This window comes from Lissotriton vulgaris, chromosome 7 (assembly GCF_964263255.1).
Source record: "Lissotriton vulgaris chromosome 7, aLisVul1.2, whole genome shotgun sequence".
NCBI lineage: Eukaryota > Metazoa > Chordata > Amphibia > Caudata > Salamandridae > Lissotriton > Lissotriton vulgaris.
In genome coordinates, this window is record NC_141695.1 from 723153970 (window position 1) to 723169852 (window position 15883).

At 50.4% G+C, this 15883-nt stretch overlaps 1 protein-coding gene across 1 annotated transcript in view; it reads right to left on the minus strand.

The window, feature by feature from the left end:
- Positions 1-15883, minus strand: part of LOC147702335 (cilia- and flagella-associated protein 337-like) — a 1229420-nt gene that overhangs the window by 626941 nt on the left and 586596 nt on the right. The gene's annotated exons all lie outside the window — the stretch shown is intronic.

The window sequence follows — 15883 nt, forward strand, 5'->3', positions numbered from 1 at the left end:
ATTCGGGGGCGTGGCCAAGATGGCGGTGTGAGCGGTCGCACTCTCTGCGAGCTCCCCGGAAACCTGGGCCCCTGAGCCCTGTCCTGATGCCGATCTCCCCCCGAGCGGCCTCATTCGGACAGCGGGGGCTGCGGTAATCCTGGTGATCCACTGTGAGTCCACAGCAACCTGGGCGAACGCCACAGAAGAGCTCCGCGGCACGGGCCGGTATCCACACCGAAGGCGAGGTAGGCCGAGACCCGGAGCCTGCCGGGACACTAGGCAGCAGTTCCGCGATCAGAATCAAATAGCGGTCCGGCGGACTGAGCTTGGAGGCCTCTGCGGAGCCGTGGGAAGAGGCGGAGAGCACCAAAACAACAAAGCAGCTGGAGGGGCCCGGCGGCATCGCAGGTACTCCCCCGCAGGCGTAGAGCTGGTACGCGAGGTCGGGGACGCGGCCTAGAGGCGGAGCGGCCAATTTCATCGTACTGGGCCGTGAGATCGTGGTGCCAGTCATAGCCGCCATAGAGGTGCCGGGCTGGTGGCGGCAGGGCAGCTGGAAGGACCCAAACACCCTGGGACAGCGAAGGCCTGAAGAGCGCTGAAAGGAGTGAAGGCCCCGATCGGGCCCCGACATGGGCGTTCGGCCCCACTGAGACACGGCCGAGGGGGAGGCCGGTCAAAACACCGACGGCCGGGAACGCCTTTAGAGACCTCATGTGGATGGCTTGGCTTCCGGGAGGTATGGAGGTGAGGCACCGATGACAGCACGCGGTGTGTTAACGGCCAGACGGAGCAAGGAGCGTGGCGGAGGAGAGGCCGGAGGCGGATACCTTCGTGTGGACTGGGAAAACTGGAGACCCCGGCCGCGGTGGGCCGAAGTGCGGCGCTCATCCTGACGCCACAGGAGAACCCTGGGTGTGGCTGAAGAGACCCCGCGGCGGAACTTGAGGGCAACGGCCGACGAGAGGCGGATACACGAGGCCGGGGACGCGGCCTATAGATGAAGCGGGCAGGCTATTGAGCACACGCGGTCACGGCTGCTAGAGGAGGGCAGTTGAGAGGTCGCCAACAGCGTGGGAGCTCAGGGGCATGGTTGCGGTCGCCCTGTGATCGAGATCGCTATGAGGAGAGAGAGTCCGGTGGGAGACCACGCGGGCGGCCTGCATGCACCGTGCTCACCGACGAGCCATAGCACACCTGAGCAGGCCTGGCTGGACTCCGGAGGCTGCGGGGTGCGGCTGTCTGCGGACGGTTCGCTCCAGGACATCGGCGACCGAGTGGTTGAGGCACCAGGAAGGGGCGACGGGGCCCGCCTTTTTCTCCCAGGGCCTTTGACTGATTGACTAGGGGGTCGCCAAAGTTGGGCATTGCCCTACGAACGGAACGGGCCTGTGAGGTGTCCACGTTTGAGATGGCCAACAACAGAGGAAACAAGAAAGGGGACCGGACCTTGCCGGAGATGATGAGTAGGGGGCAGCGAAACAGGAGACAGAGAGCCAACGGTCACTAGGTCCTTCCTAGAATCGCTCTTCAGTTCCATACGGGACAATTTTCAGACGCTAAACAGGAAGTGGCAGGAGAAGTTAGGGAAATACGGAGAGAGGTCGATAGCCTTGGTGAGCAGGTTGCCACCATGGAAGGCTCGGGGCATTCCAGGGACGAAGAGATTGGACAATTGCAGCAACAGGTGCTACGCCTGAGGGAACAACAGCTAGACTTCCAAGCGCACAATGAGGACCTTGAGAACCGGTACCGCCGGGACAACATCCGAGTCCGGGGTGTGCCATCCAGGGAGGAAGGGGAAGATGTAGCTGTATATGTGCAAGGCTTATTCAGGGAGATACTGGGTGAACCGGAGGACTTCCCTATACAAATAGACAGAGCACACAGAGTGGGTGCGACACGCCAGACCTCAGCACCCACGCCTGATATACTGGCCTTCCTACCGGGCTTTCCGCTCAAGGAGCAAATCCTTCGTGAGGCGCGGAAACAGCAGTCACTGCAATTCCGGGGGCACCCGGTGGCCCTCTATCAGGACTTGTCGATGATCACACTTCAAAAACGAAGAACATTCAAAATCGCAACAGACTTTTTGAGGTCACATGGGACGCAGTACTCCTGGGGTCACCCTTTTCGACTCATCTTTAGGTGGAATGGCGTCCTGTATCAACTTCGGTCCCTTCAGGACACGTGTGAGGTACTGGGGATCACAGCATCAGATGAAGAAGCGCATACACCACGCCGTAGGCAGGCTACCAGAGTAGGATGGCAGAGAGTCCCTGATCATCGATCGTCGGCCTCTTTGGCTAGACCGAACTCGCCCACTATCAGAGCTGGCATGGAAGGGGCACTGCGAGAGGCAGCCGGGGAAGCAGCCCCGAGCTAGGTTGCACTTACGGCCTAAGATGGCGGCGACGGCGCGGCCATCGATCTAGCAGCCGGTGCTCATGCACTGGCGGCTTGAGAGAACTCCGGGGGGAGATCCACACAGCTTTTCAACACTGCAGGTTTGGGGGTCCGGGGAAGGGGAGGCGGCAGGTGGGAGTGCAGTGGCTGGACGTCCACTTCTATAACTTTCAACAGACTTGTCCTCTGAGGACCGGACTTGGACAATGGAGTTCTGGGGACAGTTGGGGAGTTGGGATGGAGGGAGTGGGGAAGGGGGGATGGGGAAGGAGTGGGGAGGGGTGGGCAGTTTGGGGGGTTTTCACAGGGAATTGGAGGGGGGAGGGTGGGGATGGGGATCCGGGAGTTGGGAAGGGGGGGAGGGTCATCCAGTGCACTGCGCGGTTACTAGATACTTTGACAACATTCATACACCTTAATTTGCCCGGGCGGGGATGCTACACGATCGCTTACACTTTCTTCTATGCCTTGCAGCTTCGGGTAGCTCATACACCTTGCCTCACCCGAGCGGGCCTTCACGCTTTCTTCTACATCTTCCCCTATGCCTCCTGACACTTTTAAAGTGGTGACTCTGAATGTCAGGGTTTGAATAATCCGGTCAAACGGCGGGCAGTGCTTTCTCTCCTGGAGAGCACACGTGCAGACATATGTCTCCTTCAGGAGACACACCTGCTGCCACAGGACACACACAGGCTGCGCTCACACAGGTTCCCGTCACAGTTCTTCTCTTCCTGTACCACTAAGACGGCGGGGGTGGCGATACTGGTGGCCAGACACTTTAAAGGGGATATCCTCCACAAACTCACTGAACAGAAAGGCCGACTGTTAGCATACCGGTTTAGGATTGGAGGTCTTACTTTCACGATCGGATCCCTGTATAGCCCTAATGAACAGCAGGAACGTTTCCAGCAATCGGCGATTGTAGATATTACTGCCTCATTATTCTCGTGGAGATTTTAACATGGTTTTTGACTCAGCTGTGGACAGATCGGCGCAACGCTCCCCGCAGGTCGGGGAGTTTTCCGCCGGATGTAAGGCACGGCTGTCGGAGGTAGACTTACTCGATCTTTGGCGACACATGCATCCCACAGACAGGGGATATTCATATTATTCCCACGCACACAAAACGTATGCGAGGCTCGATCACCTCCTCGTCACGTCCCCGGTGCAGGCACTAGTCTCGGGGTCGGACATGGGAGTGTTATCTTTATCGGATCACGCCCCGGTCTGTGCCACTTTGTGTCTTGCGCCGGCAGCTAGTCCTCCCAGAGCATGGCGCCTCCGCGACACCCTGCTGCACAGGAAGGTGGTGGTGGGCCGCGTCGAGGACGCGATCCGGGAGTACCTGACCCACAACGACAACTCTGACACCAATCGGGCAATGCAGTGAGCGGCCTTGAAAGCAGTACTCAGGGGGGAATTTTTGGCGATCTCCTCTGCTGAAAATAAAGAGTGACAGGCCGAATTCACTCTTGAACAGATACATCGCAAGACAGGGGCCCCCAGAATTTGGCGGCAGCTTAAGGAGGCGAGGAAACTCCTGGCGGCCCTGGACTTGGACTGTGCGGAATATGCTGCGCTCCGGCTGCGCCATACCTATTACACAGGGGGGGACCGTTGTGGCAGACTGCTGGCCAACAGGCTCCGAGTAGCGCACCAGAGTCAGCTGGTGAAGGAGATCTCTGACCCTTCAGGGGCGGCGGTGATGGAAGACGCCCACATAGCAGATGTATTCCGCAGGTTCTACGCAGATCTCTATGCTGGTGAGCCACCGGACGAGACGGCCATGGCCGCATATCTGGACTCAGTCACTCTGCCCTCCCTGGATCCCCTGCAGGCGGAGCACTTAAATCGGGACATCCGGATAGAGGAGGTGATTTCTGCCATCGCCAGGCTTATACATGGCAAAGCGCCAGGCCCGGATGGATACACCTCACTCTTTTACAAAACATTCTGCACGTCACTAGCCCCTATCCTTACTCGTCTTTTTAACTTGTTTGCCGAACGGGGAGCCATTCCGCCTGATCTTTTATGGGCTTCCATTATGGTTATCCCCAAACCTGGGAAGGACCAGAAGTATTGCAGATCTTACAGACCGATATCCCTTCTGAATGTCGACTTAAAATTATACACGGGGATCCTAGCCGCCCGACTAGCCCCTCACCTACCCGGTCTTATAGATCCTGATCAGGCCGGTTTTGTCCTGGGGAGGCAGACGGTTGACAACACGAAAAGGATCGTCCACCTGTTAGAGCAGGCCACCCGGATTCCGGGGGAAAGAATGATGCTGGCGGTGGACGTGGGGAAGGCGTTCGACCGGGTGCACTGGCCTTACCTAGAACAGGTTCTGGTGAAGGCGGGCATAGGGGATAAGTTTCGCTCCATGATCTTTAACTGCTACAGACTTCCAACTGCTGTGGTTCGTGTGAATGGGTATAATTCAAGGAACTTCAACATCGAGAGAGGTACTAGGCAGGGATGCCCACTTTCGCCCTTGCTCTTCGCCCTTTATATGGAACCGTTCGCCCAACGGGTCCGTGACAATCCGGCGGTGACGGGGTGCGGATGGGAGGTTTCACGCACGCTATAAACCTCTACGCGGACGATGTCATTTTATCGCTTGATGAACCCCGGACGGCCCTGCCGGCCTGCATCGAGGAGCTGGCCTCCTTTGGTGCGGTCGCGGGTTTTAAAATGAACATGGGAAAGTCGGTGGCTCTAGATATCTCCCTTGAGCCGGCCACTAGGACCTACTTACAAAACCAATTCCCCATGCTTTGGTCATCAGAGGCGGTGCCCTACCTGGGGATCCAGATAGCTCCCACCTTACCGGCCATGGTATCGGCCAACTACACAGCCATGGGCACAAAGATTAAAGAGGAATTGGGACGATGGAACCGCGGCACTCTCTCCTGGTTGGGCAGGATAGCCGCCGTCAAAATGACGGTCCTGCCCCAGGTGCTTTACCTGTTCCGGGCCCTACCGCTCCAGCCACCAATCGGGTGGATCCCGCAACTACAGGCGGACCTCTCGCGTTTTATCTGGCAGGGGAAAAAACTCAGAATGCGCAGGGCCCTCTCACTGTTGGCCCCAGAGGCGGGAGGACTGGGAATACCAGACCTCCGTAAGTATTTCCAAGCAGCACAGTTGCGCTATCTAGTGGAATGGAGTAGGTGAGAGTCAGATAAGAAGCACTGGCTCTTCCAGGATCAGGCGGTGGCGGGCCGACCCCTGCAGGAAATCCCATTTCTGCGCCGGACTCACCGGCCCAAGAATTTGTACGCCTCCTTTGTTACAAGGGTGCCCTTGCGGGTCTGGGACGCTACCAACACCTCGTCCAGCCTCACCTTGTTCCCATCGCCACTCACACCGTTGGTGGACAACCAAGACTTTACCCCCAGGAATGGAAAGGGGAGCATTCACACACTGGAGGCAGGTGGGGTGTAGAGCCCTGTGTCACATTTATAGCCCAGAGGGGGTCGTCCCCTTCCCGCAATTTCGCCAGGAGTTTTCACTCCCTGAAACCGAGAGGCACCGCTATATGCAGGCTCGCCACTGGGCTCTTCAACCACAGGTGCGGGAGACGACCGATAGGCAACTCCTTCCATACGAAAAATGGCTTCTGACGCGCACGTCGGACTCGAAATTGATTACGGATCTCTATAGGCTACTACAACCGCCTTCTACACACCTCTATAACCCAGGGAGAGAACGCTGGGAACGGGAATTGGGTAGGACGCTGAGCCCTAAAGAATGGGAGCACATATCCTATAGGGCCAGGCACTCGGCATACCACATGGGCCTCACTGACACACTAACTAAGTGCTCCACCTATTGGTACTATACCCCGGAGCGGGTTCACGAACTGGACCGTAGCAGGGAGGACACATGTTGGAGAGGGTACGGGCACCGGGGTACACTGACACACATTCTATGGGATTGTCCACTCCTAGAAACCTATTGGAGGGAAGTGCTAGATGAAATCGATTCCCATTTAGGCATCGAACTACCACGCTTTCCCGTGTACACCCAGCTAGGGCTCCCGAATGGACTGACGTACCCACTCAGATCTCGCAGGGGTAGGCAGATAGCCATCGCACTATGATCAGCGGTCCAAAAAATCCTGATACATTGGCACACTACCACGACACCCTCTATCACGGGCTGGCTCCAAAGATTATGGCACATGTTGGGCATGGAGAAATTGTCGCTCACAGTGGCGGGGGATATAGATCAATGTAATGAGATTTGGCAACCATTTCACTCTTTGCTGCTTACAGAATTTAAAGAACTTACTTGTCCCAAATACCTCCACCTATTACGGCTCACGAGCCCAGCAGCGCCAGCCCCTTGACTTGATGTGAGACTCACTCCCCCTGTAGGAGGCGACTTTGGTGAATAACTTGGACAGGGTCTGTGCACTGGACGGAGGGTGGGAAGGGGGGAGGGGGGAGACGGGCCTGGGAGTTGGGAAGTTGGGGTTTTGGGGGGTGTTTGCAATGGAAATGTCATTTCATACTGCGACAATGCATATCACTCACTGCTGTGATGGACTACCGCAAACGAACTGCATCTGATAGATCTTCGCGGTGGATGCGGCTCTGCCCGCCCTAACAAGATGCTTCATGCTGATGTATGTTTGTCCTTGTATGTTGTACTGAATAAAATACTTTAAACATAAAAGGGCAACATTCTTGATCTAGTGTAGACCTTTGATTGTCCTGTGGGAAACTGCATCATCGAACCATGTGTTTGGTAAGGGCACCATCACATACAATTAGAGCGTTTAACTCCTTGTATACACAGTGGTCAAACGAAGGATTCAAGGATTTTTTGAGAATAGGATAAAACGATTAAGAAGAAATTTGGGGAAATGCCAGAAGAGACTAAATCAACACTTAGGAATGATGTGAATGAAGCCACCCACTCTTTCTATAATTGGCTAGATAAAACTGGGAAGACGTTTGCTCCCACCGTGGAAAAGTATTGCACCGAGGTAAGGTCCTCTGCACTGTAGTTTTCAAAAAACCTAATTGAGGACATACAGGAGCTAAGACAACTAGAGAGGAAATGGCGTATAAACTACGAGGCAGACCTTAAGGACTTATATAAGAAAGCTTGGCGAGTTATAAAAACTGATTGTTCAAACAAAACAGGATTTTTTTCAACTAGGATCTGTGAAGCTCGTAGCCCACAGAGAGAGATCTTTAAAATTATGTGGGATCTTTTGTCGATAGCTAGGATGAGCAAAGTAGTGGCATCCTTGTAATCTCACTGCAATGAACTAAATAGGTTATTTATAGATAAGATCTGCTGTATTAGAGGATCTATTATAGATTGCCCAAAGGTTGATTTCTTTGTACCTTAGAAAAGAAGGATGCTGAAACTGTACTTGATAATTTCAGCCCTCTGAGCTAAAACGCCCTAACATGGTTAATGGTCAAGATAAAATCAGGATCCTCTAACAATCATTGCCCACCAAGAATTATGCAGACCTTACTTCGGTCAGATCCAAAACACTCAATTGTTTGCTTTAAATGTCCTTTCAGACAGGGGTAGTATAGTCCCAGATGTGTTAACAAAAAAGCCACAGTTACTCCCCTGCTTACGAAACCGAATGATGGCCCTGAGACACTGAAAATTACAGGCCCATATCCCTGTAACCCTATTGTGCTAAAATTTTAGAATCGCGTGTAGCTCAGGAACTGCGCACCCACTTGCAAACATCAAATTATTTGGAAACCCAACAAGTAGGTTTTTTGGATAAAATATAACACTGACGTAGTATCAGTCATTGGTGACTTACGGAAGTAAATAGATGCAGGACAAGTCATGGCCCTAATTCTTCTTTGCTTATCTGCTGCCTTTGATACGGTTGGCCATAGGTTATTACTTGACTGTATTAGGGCCGCAAGTATTTCCAAAATGGCCTACAAATAACTAACCCCCAGATGCATCAAGCATCCATTTTGCGATTCCTTATCAGAGAAAAATAAGGAATCGCTAATAAGGAATAGAAAAATGCTATGCAAGAAGAACTCGCTCAAATAATAGCAAATTCTTAAAATTCCTTAATTGAGACTCGCAAATTGCGAGTCGCAGTTAAGGAATACCTCCCCATTCATTCCTATGAGCCTAGAGGCCCACAGGAATGAATGGGAAGACATTCTCAATTTGCAAATCGCAATTAGCGAAACGCAAATTGAGAATGCGATTTCAAGGGTGCAGGGGTGTCCAAAGGACACCCTGTTGCACCCCTGAAATTGATCTGTGCACATGTGTTGCCCACACACATGCCCTTATCGCAATTTAGCGAATTCTTAATTTGCGATTTTTGCATTTGGGATGATGCATCCCAAATGCAAAAATACCGATCGCAAAGGGGCAGATTCTGAGAATCTGCCCCTTTGCGAGCTGATTTTACCTTGATGCATCTGGGCCTAAGGTCCTTTCTCAGCATCCTTCAAAGCTCCTGAAGTCCAAGATGACTGTGGAGTTCTGGAAGGGTCAATCCTTTCTCCCCATTTGTTCATTATTTATATGCCACCATTAATAAAGGAGCTGACTAAAACAGGATGCCACTTCTTTAAATATGCAGATGATTCTCATATATTATGCTTGGAGAATCAAATGATGTCCCATTCTCTTTTTCAAGAATAAATGGGCCACCTGCATACAGTAAGTAATTGTGATTCCTAAATTGCGATTTGTTAGAAATCGCAATTTAGGAATCGAAATTACTTATGCATGTAGGAATTGCAAAACAAATTGCGATTCCTACACATTCCTTAATTGTGACTCGCAAATTGTGAATCAAAATTAAGGAATAGCTTCTCATTCATTCCAATGGGCCTTGAGGCAAAAAGGAATGAATGAGGATTGCTTGCGCACTACCAACTAGGTATTCGCAAATTGCACATCCAATTTCAGGGTGCAAGGGTGCCAAAAGGACACCCTGATGCACCCCTGAAATTGCCATGTGACCACATGTTGCACACACACATGCCCCAAGGGCATGCGAAATCGCAATTCAAAATTGTGTCTTGCATTGCATTTGGAGAATCACAATTTGCAATTCCCTAAATGCATTCACAATTTAAGTAATTGCAAATGTTGTGATTACATAAATTGCGAATGTGCATTTGGGTTGATGCATCCCAAATGCTAAAATACCGGTTGCAAAGGGGCAGATTCGCAGAATCTGCCCCTTTGCGACCAGTATTTAGAATGGAATGATGCATGTGCCCCAAAGTGTTTTATCTATGGGTGGATGAAATTTCTTGAAATTAAATTCTAAATACAGAAATTATAGACTTCAGTGGTAATCCTGGAGCCTGGAACGACAACTATTGGCCTATGGAAATGGGTCTGCCTCTCAACACCTAAAGTGGCTGCAAAAAGCTTGGGAATAGTAGTGGACTACCAGCTATCTTTGGGACAGCAAATTAATAATGTTGTATCAATAAGAGTTTTCACTCTCCAGACAGTAAGGAATTTCGACCCTTACCTATCATCAGAAGCCATGAAGCAGATTTTGGCAGCAACGATTGGAGGTAGAATAGACTACACCAGCCGCATCTATCCGGGCCTCCCAAATTGTCAATTAAAGCGACTTGAACTACTTTAATATGTAGCAACCAAGTTGGCATTTAAGGTCCCTCATAGGTCACATACATTTCTTCTGTTAAAACAATAACATTGGCTGCCAATAACACAGTTTATTCAATGTAAAGTCTGTTGTTTAGTCTTTAATGCTACCCACGGCTTAGCCCCGAATTTTCTAGCTAGGCGAATTGTGAGATAGGGCTCTGTGTTCATCTGAGGCTAATCACTTAGTGGTACCTAGGTTCCGCAAAAAAGAATTGGAGGTCAAAAGTTTTCAGTTTTGGCTTCCATGACTTGAAATTCCTTGCAGATATCTATTCGATCTAGAACATAGCTGGAAATTTTTAGATTTGCATTGAAAATCTGACCCTTTTTTAGGTCTCGCCTGCGTTGCAACGCATGCGGTGCTCGCTTCCGAGATCTATTGTTGTTGGTTTTCTGGTGGGCTTCTTTGGAAGTGGGGTTTGTGCACACCCTGCCACCCTTAGACCCCGCCCAGCCATTGTCTGTTGCTTGTTATGCGTGCGTTTTGTCCTTGCCTCGCGCTAGTTTTATTTTGTTCGCCACGTTTCAGGCGCGCTATCACTTTCCAATTGTTTTTTTTAATTTTAGGTCTGGAAGAGGACTCCACAAACCAGGCTGCTGGTGGACCCAGACAACTGCCTGCACCGGTTGTGCCCTTCCAAGAATAGGTGAGATACGGTTCCAGCCCTCGCTTGCGCAGACGGGAGCCGGAGGTTGTTTGTGTGTGTGTGTGTGGGGGCTCTCTGGAGCCAGTGACAAATGGGGAGTCCAGGGAAGCAGGCCCGCCTGCCGTTCTGCCCCTCTCACAGCGTGCCTCACTTCCGCATCAGAAATTCAAGATTCCAAAGATATGACAAACAAGAAGTGACCTGTATTAATTGCAAAAAAACCCCTGCTATTTAGAATCGTCAAACATTAAGAAATAAAGTGAGCGCCATTTTTGTAATGAATTAAAAAATATTCAGCTGTGTGAGGGAACGTGTCATTGGCTCAGCGCTTCAACAGTCAAACAAGAGGAAGCCCTTACAAACAGCGCTTCTTACTGCTAGTTAGTCTGCGAGGCACTCTCCTGAGTGGACAGGTAGGAGGTGAGTTTGGGAGGAAGGTGCCTATGTGGGAAGCATTGGGTGCCGGCCACGAGGCTGGACGCGTGCTCCAGTTGCGGCTGTAAATGGTCACCGCGCTTGTGCGTGAGGTGGGGCGGTAGCATGCGCAGGAGAGAGAGATGTACTTGTAAGCCTGCTGACCAATGGATGGAAAATAGGGTCAACTTTGGAGGCGCACTTGTGTACTCGTTAGCTCTTCAGATCCCGAGTTGCATGCATAGATGTCTCACTCTGGCTGGGAGGGAGTTCCGCTGGAAGAAGTCTCTCGCAGGACTTTCGGGCCCAAGGAGTGGCCAGAAGTGGGTCCCGTCCAGTTCGATCCAGTGCCGGGGATTGTCCAGTGGAAGAAGCAGAGATCCCTAAAGGAAGGACTGCTAGCCACACAATGAGAGTGCTAAGGCCGGGGAATGTCAATGAGTTACAGAAAAGGGGTAGAATAGACAACTGGAATTTACAAACAGGCTACAAAGAAAAGATGGCGTCTCTTGATGGATTGGTAAGTTAAATCCTCACTGCTAACATCTGGTGATCTGCATGTCGAATCCCATTTTACCCATCTCAGGCTTTCGAGATTGGTAGAACAAGGACCCTTAAATTGGTTAACAGTAACAACTGCTATCTGCAGCACTTAGAAACAAAAGGACTGTAGGTTTAAGCGCTACATAAATACATTGTTAACATTATTATAGGCTGGGGGTCTTTTGAAAAGCTTTCCGACACGGTGGGGTGAGGTGGGGCCTAGAAGAACCTAAAAAAAACGCCCCCTCCCTGCCAGGGAGGAACACTAGGGCAGGAAATCTTTTCATCTTTCTTTTTTTTGTGAACTTTCTGCTGGAGTGAGACATCTCTAAGCACTCCGCACCACAGCCCCCAGCATCTAATGCAAGGGTCCCTGTGCTTATCAGAGGCTTGGAGGGCTGCACACCAGGCTGAGGCATGACTAAAGAGGCTGGCACAGACCCGACTCCAGGAATTTTATTTGGGTGGGCCAAGGGTGCATGTGGGGGGGCCGCTGCAGGCTCGATTTGTCGCATATATGTCTAGGCAGGCCTGCTTCAGAGCCCTACTTTATCTCTTCTCAGTCTTACAAGGCCCAGTAAAATGCACTCTTTTCCAAATCTCTTTCTAAAAATGACCACTCTCAAACAGTGTTTTTTCCTAGTAATGTTCCTTTGATGGGAAGATGAGGCTTCTAAGGTGGGAGTATCCGGCAAGAGACACTTCTCTGGCTCCCTCTGATCGAGGATTCAGAAAGAATCCCTCTTCCTTACTACCTCCACCTGACCACAGACTCTGCAACGCACTCCCTTACAGGCTTGATTATCCACTACTCCTCTCCAGTGCTCCTTATCTAACAGCTGACCTTGTGCCCCAGCCCCATATCAGGCACCATCTGGCTCCACTTTCATTTTTCTCAGTAAGAACATGAGTAAAATCACCTTCAAACTTAAAACATTGAATACAGCAGTAAATATAATAAGCACGCACTTTAAAGTATGTTCCACAGTAGCCCTTATGACCCGAGTGCTAATTAAATAAACAAAAACAGAAAGCCCATGACAGGGCCGGCTTCAGCGCTGATGCAAAAGTCTTTTTTGGCGCCAAATCAATAACCTCTTTCTCCGTAAATACCTTTACTACCACCTTTCAACAGTGCCCCTCATCCCTCCATGGCCCCCCTATTGACCGCCTCCTCGGATTCCCTCACTACCACACGCAAGTAGTGCCCCTCATCTCCCCATAGCCCCTCCTTCTTATGACCTCCTCCTCGGATTCCCTCACTACTACCCTCCACCAGTGCCCATCATCTCTCCCTAGCTCCTCCCTCTACCCCATGAACTCTTCGTTGGATTCCCTCACTTCCACCCTCCACCAGTGCCTCTCATCTTTCCCTAGCTATCCCTCCACCCCATGACCTCTTCTTCGGATTCATTCACTTCCACCTTCCAACAGTGCTCCTCAGGGCCGGACTGGGAACCAAAACCGGCCCTGGCAAAGAGCTTGGCTGGTCCCCCCCTCTGCCCACCCCTGGGGCTGTGGGTGCCGCTGAGCTCTTTCCTGGGGCCGGTTTTCGGCTGATTTTGTTACAGGGCCGATGTTGCAGAAACAGCCCTGCAACAAAAACGGCCCCCAGGGGCCCCAAACCTGCCCCCCACCCGTGCAGCGCCCCGCCAGTCCGGCCCTGGTGCTCCTCATCGCTCCATACCCCCTCCCACTACCTCCTATTCGGATTCCCTCACTGCAACCCTCCAACAGTGCCCATTATCTTTACATAGCCCCTCTCTCATATGCATTTCATTTGTTGCATAGCGCTACTCATATCAGTGTAGTGAGTGTCAGTACTTTACACCACACCCACATTATACAGAGACAATGAATCATACACCTATGTAAATCAGTCTACAGGGAATGTTACATAGGCCAATGAGGATTACAAGGTGTATGAATCACATGTCATCCATACTGGTGGGCAGAATATTTTAAGAGGGTTTGGTCTGGACAGAACACAACCTTAGGATTTAAAGAGTATTCCATGGGGGGTCAGTTTTACTGATAAAAATGTATATCTGCCCAAACATACTCATTTTAGCAACATTAGAATAATGAAAGACTGGGGAATTTCTAATTATATCACAAAACAAAAAAAGCGAAGTTCTAACTGTACCATTCATTTTTGTATGCAGCTCTTTGATGACAGTTCATTGGTCACTGTCCTATGTTAGGACTGTAACTTCTGAACTGCAAGTAACACAAGGATCTCTGTGACAAAGGCAGTAACCCACTGAGCTATCCACATAAAATACAGTTCATCTTCCTTTAAAAACTACTAACAGACAAATGATTGCTCTCCAGCAGGATCATTAATAACTAGCGTTATCTGGACATTTTGTATTGTCTTATTGTTGTGCTGCATCCGCCATGATAATGATAAAAACTGTTTAAATGAAGCACACAGACATATGTGTCCTGCTGGGCCTGTACAGATTTTATAAAGAAAAGAAATTAGTAGCACAGTCTCTTACCTAATCCATTAGTCAAACTTTTGTGTCACAGCCTGATGTGATAAACTGTGAAAGGGTTCAGGAAAGGTGAATAGGAATAAACAAACTTCTTTTCTCCTGCACTGCATAGAAAAAGAAATATCCACACAGCAGAAGAGTGGGCAAAGGTTACAGTTGTTAAAGAAAGGATTTGTCACCTTTCGCCATGTGGAGATGAAGGGGTGAAAAAATAAACAAAGCCTCGTTAACATGTAAATGGTCTTTTAACCCCTTCCATGCTGGTGACGAACCCCAGCCGTCATGCACTACGGTGCTCGTGTGCTGATGACGGCTGGGGTTCGTCATGGCCCGCCCGTGTTCGGCCGGCGGCCGCACACGGGAAAAAAAGCGGCCGCATCGAAGGGGTTAAAGACCTGTGAACTACTCAAGCTATCTCGGCCCGGGCTGACACACACGACAGGGGAGGGTTGAAGCACTTTGATCCCCATGGCGTTGCACCCCTGCCTTCAAGTCCCTCACTGTGAGGGCCAAGTCTCCTGTATGGGTGGACCAGGTTCATGTTTGGGTGGGCCTGGCCCACCCACTAGAACCGGGCCTGGCCGGCAGCCGAGGCCGCAGGAGGTGAGCTGTCTACAGATGATAAAGAGGGTAAGGGGGCTGCATAGCTGCAGACGAGGTCGTGCCTTGATTGTGGGGAGGAAGAGGTATCTGGAAGAGAAATTGTGAAAGAAACAGCTTGGAATGTACTGTGTAGGAAAACATAATGAAATAACCAAGTGGGTGATGTGTCTGCTGTACACATCTGTTTGCTTCAATCAGGTCATAGTTCTTTTTCTAGTCGGGTAGCTCAGTAGGTCAATAGGGCTGCTAAAAAGATGTGTTTGTACCCTGCATGTCATTGTTCAATCTGAGTAAGGTTTCTCAGTGGGTTAACGTAGCAGCCAGGATCTCTGTCACCTTCGACCAGTTCGGTCTTTGTATCCAACACCACTCTGTATTCTGAGACGTCTATTAACGTGAAAGCACAGCATGGAGCGCTTGTAAACAACAAGCATTTGCAATGCAATAGATCTCATATTGTAGAAACTTTTACCTATTGGTATTGTAAATGACAATGCCTTTTATTATTGCAGGTTTTTTAAAACACATAAATAAAAGGCATTATAATTTACAATACCAATAGCTCAAAATCTCACAATTGCCAGACCTATTGCATTGCAAATGCTTGTTGTAATAGTGCAAATGCTTTAATTAGGGTTATGAAAGGATTCCATGTCACAGAGGATGCACCAGTTCAGCTCTTTGCTTGTACAAGTCATTGTAATCCACCGCTATAGTCTCATTGGATCAAATAATGTGAATCTACAACTCCCAGAAGGCAGAAAGATGTTAAATACAGGCCTAGGACCGGACAATGTATCCGCAGTGGCGTGGATTAGACGTACGACCACACAACTTAATTGGATTTTTTTGCTAAACTGTTATTATTTCTCGACTCGATGGGGCAGATTTATGTTAACCGGCGCATCCCCAGGGATGCGCCAGTTAACATGCGCCACAGTGCGCCACAGCTCCGCCAGCCATGGTGCGCCGCATTTATAATGCGGCGCACCATGGTGCAAAAACGGCATAGATGCGTGACGCATCTGTGCCGGAAATGTGGCGCATTGCTGGAGTTGCGTCGCAAGCGCTACGCAGCTCCAGCAAGGCTCGGGAGTGCCACATTTTAACAATGCTGCGTCAAGACCTACGCCTGCT